Source organism: Mesoplodon densirostris, chromosome 1, assembly GCF_025265405.1.
Source record: "Mesoplodon densirostris isolate mMesDen1 chromosome 1, mMesDen1 primary haplotype, whole genome shotgun sequence".
Lineage (NCBI taxonomy): Eukaryota > Metazoa > Chordata > Mammalia > Artiodactyla > Ziphiidae > Mesoplodon > Mesoplodon densirostris.
The window spans coordinates 151,013,711-151,027,744 of record NC_082661.1 but is presented as its reverse complement, the minus strand read 5'-3'; the positions used below and the strand labels follow the sequence as shown (position 1 = coordinate 151,027,744).

Below are 14,034 nucleotides of genomic sequence, written 5' to 3'. Positions count from 1 at the left end.
ATTATTTCAATACTCCCTTCTGGTCCTATCTTTCTAAGAGCCCTTGTCACTATCTGTCAGATTTTAAAGTTTTCAGATGAAAGGGAATGAAATTATTTTTACTATTTCATCTACATGGTAGACAAATTTCAAGATAGCAAAACAAAAGTACTATTTTTTTTTGTTGTGGTGCAGCAGAATGAAGTGACTATCACTAGAATATTTTCTTTTTCAGTGATGTGAAGGGGGAACTGATACCCTGGAAAGTTTATAGCTTTTTAGGTCAGGTTAAGTGCTTTTTATCAATTTTGCTTAAAGAATTATTATTTTATCAATGCCTTTTTTTTTCAATTATTCACTTAGTGCTGATTGATCCAAAAGAGTAAAAAGTCCTGGCCCAAGAGCTGCTGGATTATTTTTCTTTCCCAACTTGCAGCCAAGAAAGCTTCACTCTCAATGAACCACGTACCCTTCATTTTCAGGCTTGGTGCTGTTTCAGTCTCCAGGACTAGTTCTGTGCTAGGTGTCCCCTGATCCTGTGCCTCTGATCAATGATAACAAAAATACCTAGTGTTTGTAGCACACTCTAAAAAGAATTTTACACGTTAAATTTTTTTCATAACAACCCTGCGAAATAAAGCAAGTAGTATTACCTACCTAATTTGGGACTTCTGGAAATCAAGATACAGAAGGAGTAAGTGATTTATCCACATGATTTGTGCAGTTTATAAGCTAACCATGAATTGAATCCAGATTTTCAGTCTCCAAATGTTTACTTTCTGAAGATCCAGATTCTCTTTTATACTAAGTTCAGTTCACAGAATTCTGTTCTGACATTTTTCTCGTGTTTGAGGCTCTGGACTAGTAGATTGTCTTACAATGCCATCTATTATGGGCTGAATTGTGTCCCCACAAGATTCTTATGTTGAAACCTTAACCCCCAGTAACTCAGAATGTAACTGTATTTAGATAAGGCCTTTAAAGTGATGATTAATTTAAATGAGGCCATTAGTGTAGGCTCTAACCCAACTTGACTGGTGTCTTTCTAGGAAGAGAAGTTTGGACACACATAGAGACACCAGGGATGTTCATGTACAGAGGACAGACCATGTGAGGACAAAGCGAGAAAGCTGACCATTTTCAAACCAAGGAGAGAGGACTGGGAAGAAAACAAACCTACTGACACCTTGATCTTGTATGTCCAGCCTCCAGAACCGTGAGAAAATTAAGTTCTGTTCTTTAAGCCACTCAGTCTTCTGTGGTGTTTTGTTATTGGAGCCTTAGCTGACTAAGACACCATCCATCTGAAAATAATGACGTAGTATCTAACATGCCAAGCACTGTGTTGCTCTTTGGGATTGAGAGATGAATGATATAGGCCATGTCCTCAAGGCCCTCATAATCTAGTGTAATGTGTGCTTACAGTGGTGATCTGTGGGGAGGGGGAAACAAACAGCTAATACTATAAGGTGTGCTGAGTTACGACAGGGAATCCATAGAGAATCATGGAAGTACAGAGAAGGAGGCTTTGTCTCAGCCTGAGTTAAAGTGGGGTAGAAGTAGAGGTGGGGAGCCCAGAGAAGGTAACTTGAAGAGCAGTGAAAGTTAAACATCCCCTCACCCCACAAACTATTACATAGGATCTAGTCATGGTCCTGAACTCCATCTGGGTAAAGGCCAGTTATCTGCTAAGATATTCTTGATTTCAAATATGTACGTAAATTTTAAGGATTGTTAGCCTCTGGATTTTCTTTTCCCTTACTCTGTCAACAAACCTAACACAGCTCTGATACCTACTGTTTGCCTGAAGTACCTACACCTTCCTTTCTGTCAAATTCCCTTTGGAAGCCATGTCTTAGCACATCCAACTGGTTCTTGCCATAGCTTGTGAAAACTTGCAATTCTGTGTTCTACACATGTGTTAATTTCTCCTGTCCAGCAGAAGTTAACCAAGCCATTGTAGACTTTGTTCTAAGATCTAACAGTATCTGTATAGAATAATCAAGCCAGACTATAGGCTTCCTACCAAATAGCCCTTATCTATGGGAGCATCATGAGTTTTTGCAGCTCATCTTTATCTAACTGTCCCTAGAAAATTAGAGATAAACATGATGTCATCAGTTTGGCTACACTGCTGAATACAGAGAAAATATTGTCTACTGTGAAATAGGTTTACAATGTCCATAAGTAATGTAGGACTTGAGAGAAGATGGCATCATGGAACTTGTGGTTATCTATATGGAAAATTTTTGTATATCCATATGGAAAAAATTGAATTTAACACCTTCTTTACACCATACACAAAAATTAATTGTAGGCGTCTTTTTTTTTTTTTTTTTTTTTTTGCGGTACGCAGGCCTCTCACTGTTGTGGCCTCTCCCGTTGTGGAGCACAGGCCCCGGACGCGCAGGCCCAGCGGCCATGGCTCACGGGCCCAGTCGCTCCGCGGCATGTGGGATCCTCCCAGACCAGGGCACGAACCCATGTCCCCTGCATCGGCAGGCGGACTCTCAACAACTGTGCCACCAGGGAAGCCCTAGGCGTCTTTTAGATTTAAGTTTGAATGGTAAAATAGCAAAACTTTTAGTATAAATAAAGGTCACCTGGAAGAATTCTGAGTATCTTCGAGACTAAACTTCACAACATCGTCCTATTTCTCTGCTTGTGTGACTGTGCATTGAGTAAGGGTAACAAGGCATCCTGCACAGATATCAGAGCACATTAAGAGGAGTGAAGGTTCTCTTCAGAAAGAGAAGGAGGAAGCTGGAGCTTCAGACTTTAGCATGAGCTGCTGCTGAGTTGAACTCCATCTGCAAAGGCTTGTTCCATCTTGTTCTTGGTCTGCAGCCATAGGCTTGGCTTAATTAGAATGGTTAGGGGACAATGTTTTGAATGTGGCCACTCAAACAGTGGTGCTTGTAGCCCTTCTTTTGAAAAATTATTTCTTATTTTGAAGACAAACTAGAGATTCTTTACACTATTGTAGAACACATCAAACAGTGACTTATGTTTCACAGTCTTTTATAGGAGAGTTGTGAACTTCTACTGTTAACACTGATGACTCTCACCTAGCACATTTTCCTCGCATGGAGCTTAGCATCATTGTGGTGGAAATGGGCTAGGGGAGGGCTCTCTTATGTATTCAGAACTAAGGCTTATGCCTTAACTTGTGCCTGGTAAATTGTATCCACTATGAATATTTAAATCAGAAATCTAGGGTACCATCTATTTCTGGAGAGGCCCTCCAGTTAGGAGTTCATAGTTATACTCTAAGGGAGGCTTTGAAAAAAATCCTTCAGTACTGCCACTGTCATGATGAGGTTGGATGAAGGTAGCAGGACTCTTGAAAATACTTCCAGCCACCTGACCGTGCCTCTCCTGTTGCTTTCTATTTTTTTACTTCCCCCATGCTTCTAATTTGTCTTCCATTGTGTGGTCTTTCCTGCTCATTCCAATAATCTTTCAAACTCAGTTTTGCTGGAAAATATTAAATGGTACGTTATAAACCTAAATAAATGACAGCAGTCTGGATTCAAATATCTAATCCAGTAAAATCTGTTAGCACCACTAATTGCCAGATTTAAGGATACTATATGTTGCTTTCTCTGGATATCAATGAAATAGTTTTTATCCACCCTCCATTCCTACTCCCTTCTTTCTGTCCTTCTTCAAAAAACAAATATTTTTTGAGAGTCAGTTATTTCTAAGTAATGAGAATACATAAGTGAACAAAATTAAGTCTCTCATTCAAATGGAATGACATGAATAATAAACATTAAAACATTATAGTATATCAAATAATTATATGTATTGTTAATGAGGTCATCGAGAGGATGTGACTGATGGTTAACCTGTGAGCTGGATCCAGACAATTGGAGGCTTAACCTCTCCCCTGTCCTTGGAATGTATGCTCAGCTCACCCATACTAGGAGCCGCTTTAGGGATGCAACCCTGAGAGACTAATGTGTTGTTGAGACCATCTGGACTGAATACATGACTGAACCCCATTAAGGCCTCTATATAAATGCTTAAGATGCTTATGGGCATGTGCTGAGCTCTACTCATGTTGAGGTTGCCCAGGACAAGCCTTGTATGTAAATTCTCTTGCTTATCAAAACTGCCACCTGCCAATCTGGAGTGAACTGCCTCTTTCTTGGGTCTTTCTTTACCTTCCCTGTACAGGGGCCAGTTTCAAACTTCACCGTGGGAATTCCTGAGGTTGCAAACCAACAGTTGGTGAGCCAGCCAGGGAACTGAAGAAATGAGTCTTGGGAAAGAGGCATCCATAGTAGAAATCTGGGGATGGTCATTGACCTCTAAGTGGGGGAGGGCTGACCTGTATGCTAGATGCTTGTGGACTGCAGAGTGAGTACTAGGATGTCCTGAAAACCGAGGCTGGTTTGATGCACCTCTTTGAGGAACTGTGAAGAAGGGAGACAAATGGCTGTGCAGTGCGCTGGCCTCTACTGTGGGCAGGTCAGCTGGACATTGATGCTCAACTAGAGGCTGAAGCATGAGTTAGAAAGTCAAAAAAAAAAGCTGAGATTAGAGAATGTTGTATGGTTGTCCACTGCTCTGCTAGCTTCAGGGCTGGCAGACAAGGTGGGAAAGCAGGATAATAAATTGGAGACCTTAGTGAGATGTTTTGCAAAGCTAAGGAGGGCACAAGGTGCCACAGATTAAGGTCCAAGCACTTGTAACAAAGCCTGGTTGAGACACTAAGAGGTGGAATCCTTGGGAAAGTGATGAGAGTGAAGAGGAGGATGTTATGGAGATTGACAGTGCAATGGAAGAAGCACCCCATGTTGTCTGACCCCTAATATAGAGGAAAGCAAAAACACTGCATTAGCACTTCAGCCAGCAGGGCAGCCCAAGTTCAGAAAATGTTCATGATGAAAGAGTATGCATCCACTGAGCTTATTGATATGGTGGCTAAGTTCCAACAAAAGGCCAGGGACAGTATCTAGGCATAGCTAGTATGGCTATGGGAATTGGGGGCCATGGCATTTCTCTAACCAGGCACGAGGCAGAGAAAATGAGCAACATCACCACACATGATACCCACCAGCAGCACCTGCATGGTAGTCAGGAGGTTCAGGGACTCACTTCCTTATAGATTGGATTATTTTATCCTGTAGGGAGGCTTGGCCCAATGAGGGCCTGGAAATCTATGGAGGCGGAGTATATTTTTAGGGAGGTAGGAATGAGACAGGCCATCTACACCCCTGTCTTTGAAGACCCTGATTGGGCCACATTCACTGCAGGAATGAAAGCCAAGATCCTCCAGTTCTCCTCAGCACCTGGTGTGAGACCTGATATTCATGGTGGCCTAGCCATAGGACAAGACGTTTATAATGTTGGACAGTCCATTGCTGATCTGGGGGAAACTGACAAATCCTGGGAACAGGTATGGACTGTGGGAAAGACCTGAAATAGAGAGGGAGCTTGAGAAGCCAAAAGCCTATCCCAGTTGGCTGTAAAGTGTCTGGTAAAGGTAACTGGGAGCAAATGTGGTTTGACTTCATTGCTGCAGGGCCCCCACCTGAAAAGACAGACCAGCAACCCAACACTGTGTTTTTGGCCTGTAGAATGCCTTAAAACCTGAACAACAGTTCAGACCTGCCCCAACTACCCCGAGTGTTCCACAGCCTCCAGCAGAGGCATCATGGGATGAGTGCTTCCCATGCCCTGGGTATAGGATGCAGGCCAAGGTTGCCTCCAGGTGAGGGCCATTGGGAATGATTGGGGCCCCATGTTGAGCTCACTATTCACTGTCCCCCAGCAATATACAAAAGGCTCTGGTTGATACTGGAGCCAAATGTACTCTAATCCGTGTAACCCTCAGAATTTTCCTGGCCCCCTCAGAGCCATCGATGGTTATGGAGGACAAACGGTTATGGTCAGTAAGGTTCCTTTGATGTTGCAAATTGGGTGTTTTCCCCCATGGGAATACAAGGTTTTTATCTCTCCAGTGCCAGAGAGCATAGTGGGCATTGACATCCTACAAGGTCAAACTCTGCCAACCTCTACTGGAGAATTCCACCTCCAGTTTAAAGTAATCAAACCAGTGCTGAGGGGAAATGCCAACTGGGAACTGGTAAGTCTACCACCCCAAGGAAGAGTGGTAACTGTCAAGCAATATAAATCACCTGGGGTTAGGGGGAATAAAGTAATAGGAGAAATTATCCAAGAGCTGCCCTGAACAGGTATTGTACACCCTGCCCATAATGCTTCCAGCAGCCGGGTATGGCTGTTGAACAACAGTTTTAAAGATGAATAAACAATTGTAATAGATGAATAAAGGAAGGTAAAGATAGGGTGACTGGTGGAGATGGGGGGTTAGGTGGTGCTGTTTTATAGGTGGTTGTCAAGAAGGCGGCACTTGATCAATACCAGAAGGTAACTAAGGAATGAGCCATGTAGACACCAGGAAAAAGAGGATTCTGAGCAGAAATTAGCAAGTGCAGGTGTCCTGAGGTGAAGTTTGCTTGGTGTGTTAAAGCAACAACGGAGTCCAGTAAAACTGGAGGAGAGTGAGTGAGCCAGTAGTGGTGGTCATAAGGCCCAAGAAATGTCATGGATCATAGGTAATGGATTTGGGAATTTACTCCAAATAAAATGTGAAGCCAAAGGAAGGTTTCATTATATGCAGAAAAATTTTTAAGATAGATTTTTGCTAAACTTTCCGAAATTCCTAAAATTGATTAACGCTTCTAGTTCCAATTCTGCTGGGTTTTATAGTCATAAGTGGAAAGAATTAAACTTTCATGTAGTAAACAAATATAGGTAAACAATATTCTGGGGAGATATGTGATTTCCCAGAAGTAAATGGTAATAGCATTCTAAATTGATAAATAATAGCACTATAACTCTATTCTGGCTGTTCTGAACTATGTGTGGAAGCTTTTGGGCACCGTCAATTACTGCCAGGAGTTAGGGTGAAACTTAAAAATTATTTAATATTTCCTCTCATAATAAGCATTATGTATTTAAGCATTACCAAACACTGTCAAAATAAATGTGGTATTTTCCATAGTGAGCTTGTAAGACCAATCTTTGCTCTGCCACATACTTACTCTTTTACCTTGAGCAAATTCCAACAGCATCTTTGGGGCTCAGTTTCTTTATTCCTAGCATGGGCATCATAGGATCTAATTTACAGATAATGTCTGTTAAGCACTTACCCCAGTTTTTACCACATAGTAAACATTTTTAAAAAGTTGTAGCTACAACAACTATATTGTTTTTGGTCTCTCCCAGTATTGTTGCATATTGTAACTAAAATAGGTTACCGTATTTGCATTCTGTTCACTAGAGCATACTTATTAATGTTTATTGATATACTCTTTTTTTTTTTTTTTTTTTCAATACACGGGCCTCTCACTGTTGTGGCCTCTCCCGTTGCGGAGCACAGGCTCCAGACGCGCAGGCTCAGCAGCCATGGCTCATGGGCCCAGCCGCTCCGCGGCATGTGGGATCTTCCCGGACCGGGGCACGAACCTGTGTGCCCTGCATTGGCAGGTGGACTCTCAACCACTGCGCCACCAGGGAAGCCCCTATTGATATACTCTTAATTTTTTATAAATTCTGAGGATCCAAAAATAATATGTACAAGAATAAAACAAAGAAACCCCATAAATGCAAATAATTTAGACAGATAAGCAATACATTCTTTTATACAAATCAATTAACATGAAATTTTAATTTCAGAATAGCCAGCCTTTGCTTAGTATTATTAGGACTTATTTTTTTGTTGTTGTTCAAAGAATGATTGACAATGCCTATTTTTTCTTGACTCACCTGGCATTTTGCTGATAATATATGTTCAAAAAATGCTTGGCAAAGAAAGTGTGTGTGTGTGTGTGTGTGAGAGAGAGAGAGAGAGAGAGAAAGAAAGAGAGATTTAAAAAGTAAGCCACAATTGGGACTCTTGTACATTGCTGATAAGAATGTAAAGTGGTGCAGCCACTATGGAAAACAAAATGGCTGTTCCTAAAAAAGAATTATTATGTGATCCAGCAACTCCACTTCTATGTACATACCCAAAAGAATTGCAAGCAGGAACCAAAACCAAAACAGATACATGCCCACCAATGTTCATAGCAAACATTATTCACAGTAACGAAAAAGTGAAAACAACCCAAATATCCATCATCAAATGATTAGATAAACAAAATGTGATATATACATACAATGGAATATGATTCAGCCTAGAAAGGAATGGAATTCTGATAAAGGAATGGAATGGGAAAACCTGGAAGACATCATACAATTTGAAATAAGCTAGATTTTAAAAAATATTGTATTATTCCACTTATATGAGTCACATAGAATAGGTAAATTCACAGAGGCAGAAAGTCTAACAGAGGTTACCAGAGGCTGGCAGAAGGGGAAAATGGGGAGTTTCTGTGAAATGGGTACAAAGTACAAAGTTGTGTAAATGGATAGTGTGATGGTTATACAACATTGTGAATGTACTTAATCCCATGGAATTTTATGCCTGAAATGGTTAAAATGGTAAATTTTATGTTTGTGTATTTTACCTCAATTAAAAAAGAAAAAAATACTCTGTTTAGAATTTTCAAAACCAAAATATCTTCAAAAATAAATTGGCTAAATTTTGCCCAGATAAATACAATTATTTATTTTGTGATACATGTTGTTTTGTACATTCAATTATTGAAAATTTATTACATATTATGGTTGTTTTCCCAGCTCATTTCCTAGAACATTATGTACCAGCCATGCAGTTTGGGGAGAGGGGTATGGAGTATTCCTATTTTTACACCCTCCAGAATTGTTTTAACTTATCATGGTAATTTGGTGCTTCTTGTCACAGAGATTGCTTCAAAGATGGGTAGTTGCCCAGGCATAAGACAACATATTAAGGGCTACAATATTAATGTCTATGAAAGGAGCATAGCTGTAGACTAACTACCTCAACTACTGAATGCTTCCATTCTCCAAGAAATGGAGATTTGACTGTGTCATGGACATTTTTTAAAAAATTGAAGTATAGTTGTCTTACAATATTTCAGGTATACAGCAAAAAGATTCAGTTATACATACATACATATGTGTATATGTATATATACGTATATGTGTATTCTTTTTCAGATTCTTTTATAGGTTATTACAAGATATAGGTTATCCTTTTTTTAGCATCTTTATTGGGATATAACTGCTTTACAATGTTATGTTAGTTTCTGCTGTATAACAAAGTGAATCAGCTATACATATACATATATCCCCATATCCCCTCCCTCTTGCGTCTCCCTCCCACTCTCCCTGTCCCACCCCTCTAGATGTTCACAAAGCACTGAGCTGATCTCCTTGTGCTATGCAGCTGTTTCCCACTAGCTATCTATTTTATTTCAATGCTAATCTCTCACCTCGTCCCAGCTTACCCTTAGGTTATTGCAAGATATCATGACTGTTGAATATAGTTCCGTACTGTACAATAGGTCCCTGTTGTTTATCTATTTTGTATATCCATTAATCCCAAATTCCTAATTTATCCCTCCCTCTCTCCCCCGTTTGGTAACTATATATTTGTTTTCTATGTCTGTGAGCCTAACTTTGTTTTGTAAATAAGTTCACTTGTATCATTCTTTCAGTTTCCACATGTAAGTAATATCATATGAAATTTGTCTTTCTCTGTGTAACTTACTTCACTTAGTATGATAATCTCTAGGCCCATCCATGTTGCTGTAAATGGCATTATTTCATTCTTTTTATGGTTGAGTAATATTCCATTATAGATATATATATAATTTTTTTTCTCAAAATATATCACAACTTTATAATAACTGCAATTCCATAACTTTCTCTGGCTATTAAACGTTACCATGTCTTAAAAATTCTTACAATTCTTACAGGAGTACTGTTTCAAAACCAAGTTATAATTTTCCAGATATAAATAAATAAGTTACATAAAAACTGCCATTTAATTTTATTGGTACACTTACTAAGTTGTCCAAGTTTGTCCAATAAAGGTCTTTTTATTAATGATTCATAAATTCGTCTGAACTTTAAATATTCTCTTTTAATAGATATGTACTCATCTGTTAGCATTTCTTTTGGTTTTAATTTTAAGTACTGTATTTATAGTTACTTTTGTAGGTTTTTCTTTTTTTGTGTATTTGGTTTTTTATTGAAGTACAGTTGATTTACAATGTTGTGTTAGTTTCAGGTGTACAGCAAAGTGATTCAGATATATATATATATATATATATATATTCTTTTTCCGATTTTTTACCCTTATAGGTTATTACAAAATACTGAGTATAGTTCCCTGTGCTATACAGCCTTGTTGATTATCTATTTTATATAGAGTAGTGTGTATATGTTAATCCAAAATTCTGAATTTATCCCTAACCCCCCTTTCCTATTTGGTAACCATAAGTTTGTTTTCTATGTCTGTGGGTCTATTTACGTTTTGTATAGAAGTTCATTTGTATCATTTTTTTTAAAATTCCACATATAAGCGATATATATATATTTGTCTTTCTCTGGCTTACTTCACTTAGTATGATAATCTCTAGGTCCATCCATGTTACTGCAAATGGGATTATTTCATTATTTTTTATGGCTGAGTAATATTCCAGTGTGTGTGTGTGTGTGTGTGTGTGTGTGTGTGTGTGTGTGTGTGTGTGTATACACCATATCTTCTTTATCTGCTCATGGACATTTAGGTTGCTTCCATGTCTTGGCTGTGTAAATTGTGCTGCAATGAACACTGGGGTGCATGTATCTTTTCGAATTATGGTTTTCTCAGATATATGCCCAGGAGTGGGATTGCAGGATCATATAGTAGCTCTATGTTTATTTTTTTAAGGAACCTCCATACTGTTCTCCATAGTGGCTGTACCAATTTACATTCCCACCAACAGTGTAGGAGGGTTTCTTTTTCTCACACCCTCTCCAGCATTTATTTTTATAGACTTCTTGATGACGGCCATTCTGACCAGTGTGAGGTGATACCTTATTATAGTCTTGATTTGCACTTCTCTGCCACATCTTCTTTATCCATTTGTTTGATAGACATTTAGGTTGCTTCCATGTCTTGGCTATTGTAAATAGTGCTGCAGTGAACATTGGGGTGAATGTATGTTTTCAAATCAGTTTTTATACGGATACTTTTATGACTTAGCATCACAAAACACAACCAGTCTATACTAAAAACTATGTTTCAGGGAATTCCCTGGTGGTCCAGTAGTTAGGATTCTGTGCTTCCACTGCAGGGCGTGCGGGTTCGATCCCTGGTCAGGGAACTAAGATCCCGCAAGCTGCATGGCCAAAAAACCCAAAACCAAACAAACAAACAAAAAACCAAAAAAAAACCCAAAAACAAAACAAACAAAAAACTATGTTCCAAGTAAATTCACTGGCATGTTATGAAACATTAGAGGCTCACCTGTCCTCAGGAAAGGTGTCAGTACTTTGGTAATTTTTAGAGTTTAAAAATAACTTGAGAGCTACTAGAAAAACCACTGGCAAACAGACGGAGAAGCATGTGAAGCTATAATAAAATTACCTGTATTTCCTTTCTCTTTGTTTAATATGCTAAATGCAGAACAGTGCTGGGTGTATCCCTAGGTTCATTTAACCTAAACTCTGTAATTTTGCCCAAGAACATTCAGAACAAACAGTGTCCACCTTCCCCCGCAGCCCCTCTTACTTAAAGCAAGAGAATCTTCTAAAGCAAACAGAGACAAATTGTTCTCAGTCTGAAACTAAATCCCCTTTGGTGGAGTTGGAAAAGGCCTTTGACTACAAAGAATACAATAGCCAGTTATTTTGGTACTGTTTTCTCTGTTCAGTAAGTGCAGGCTTGTGTCCTTTCTCCTCCCTTCCTCCCTTTTTCCATTATCTGTCGAAAGAGGAACAGCAAAAATCAAACAAGCTAAAATAAAATAAAGTAAAATAAAATCATGGGGACAAATGATTGAATCAGATATAATCTTAAGGAGACAGAGTTTAAATTCTGGTTTTGATGTTTTAGTTATACAAGTGTACACAAGGTTCATTTTGGTTTAGCTTTTGTAAAGGTATATGCTTTTGTATTCAAGGAGAAGTATTAAACTGGAGTTTAGGAGGTGAAATTACTTTCTATAAATTCATGGAAAGGAGGTTTTCATGGAAGCATTACCAAACAGGAATCTTAATTCAAGGCATTTGACCACTATCATTCTGTGTCTAATTGGGGGGAATAAATTACTGAAAATTGTTATACATTTTTCCAAATAGTGCTTTGGTAAGTCACAAAAAGGCATTCAAAGGGACACAAATTGTTGAAGGTTTTAAAAGAATAAATAGAAGTAACTGGAAACTAAACCCAGCAAAACTGTTGAGCAGATGTGGGGACCACCGTTTAATAGGGATTTTGGAGAAATGTGTTTTCTCACTACTCTTCACTTGAACTTTGAGCAATTGTTTTGTGCTTTTTACCTTACATAATGTACATGACTTGAAATTTCCTGTAGACAAGGGAACATTTCTAAATGCTTAGAAACCTAACAGCATGTCTAGAGGAATTATTTCTCTAGGTTAGAAAGAAAAGGGAGAATGTGCTGGCAGTGATTAGAAGAGTTTCTGTTCCTTCAGAAGATGATCAAAGTTTGTAATGAAAACCTCCCTTGCAGCTGTCCAGCAAACGTGCTGGGTGTGTGGTAGGAGGGGCCAGTGTCAGAGACCTGAGGCTCCACTGAAGATCTCCCAATCTAAGCGACCCAAGGTGACTCAAGGCTCTGGCTAAATGACTTACTCTGCCTTGTTTGTAACTCCTTTTCCACCATTTGTTTTCATTTAACTGTATTTATTATGCAAAGAAAATGATGATAAGAGCAACAATTCTGAAAGAAATGTATTCACTCAAAAATCCATCTCTTAAATCATTTTTCATTATTTGTTTTTGTTTTTTTCTTTGTTCCTTTACAATATTTATTGTTCATATGCACCTATGTCATTTATAAGTAGTTGTAATCACTTCAAAGATACGGTTTTGAATTCACCCCAGTATTTCACCCCAGCATCTGTTTATGAGAATTATTCCATGTTCCCATTAGTTTTACAATAATCTCATTAATGGCCATGACTGCCTGTTTCTGTAGTACTTGACAATTAAGTTTTATCAATCTTTTGTAGCCACAAATAATATTAAGAAAGGTACTATAAATCCATTTTTAGAGAATGAATGTTTTTGTAAAAATATATGTCAGGAGCCTGAGGTACAGGGTGAGACATTAAAGCCTCAGCTAAGACCAAGACTTCTGAGAAAGGGCAGAAGTATGTGAAAGAGACATACAGGAGAATTTATTGAGACTCCTTGTGAGACAATGGAAAGTTAGTGGGGAAAAGAGCCAATAATACTGATATGTTCACCATTGTTTAGGTTTTTTCCCCATTTATTATTATTTTATTTCTTATTTTAAAATTTTTCTATATTTTCTCATTTTAATTTTCTTATTCTTTTATTTTTCTTAATAAAGATTTAAAGAGAAAACATATATGATAACAATTGTTCTTGATCAATATTGCCAAATTATTTCTAAAGTAGTTTCTCATTGACTTTGCCATTAACATAAAATAAGAACAATCAATTCCTACAAATATTATTAGCAGCCTCCATATATTACACAGCATATAAATGAACTCAAGAGAGTTTATCACGGTGAGTATAGGGTGAGGAAAAGGATTGCCTGAATTGCTTTGGAGATAAAGACAACCGGGTGAGTATATCTGACTATAATTATATTTGCTAGTTGTATTGTATCCTTCATGACCTAACTATTGTGTTATTGGTTAAAAATCTCTCCTCTAGGAACCTCTTCCCGTCCATTCAAGTGGTTACAGTGAGAGTTGCCATATTATTGTTACACAGTTTTATTTTCCATTGTCACCATTGGTTGGACCAGAGATGAGACTTTGACCCATTTGGGCTATTGAGTTCCTTCGCTGGGAATATAGGTAAACACTGGAATCAATTTATCCTTGTTTCCAAGACTGTAATATGGGAGACCCATGGGTTATTGGTTGTTTGTTTTATCACATGGA

General features: G+C 38.3%; 1 long non-coding RNA gene across 2 annotated transcripts in view; it reads left to right on the top strand.

Moving 5' to 3' along the window:
• The window catches only part of LOC132484605 (uncharacterized), a 43,622-nt gene that overhangs the window by 18,330 nt on the left and 11,258 nt on the right, over nucleotides 1–14,034 (top strand). The window contains exons 3-4 of one of the 2 annotated variants that reach the window (XR_009531238.1): nucleotides 1,029–1,174; nucleotides 13,802–13,947. This is a non-coding gene — a long non-coding RNA (uncharacterized LOC132484605). Of the gene's footprint in view, nucleotides 1–1,028; nucleotides 1,227–13,801; nucleotides 13,948–14,034 lie in introns of those variants that run through there. The other variant, XR_009531237.1, reaches the window with a different exon arrangement.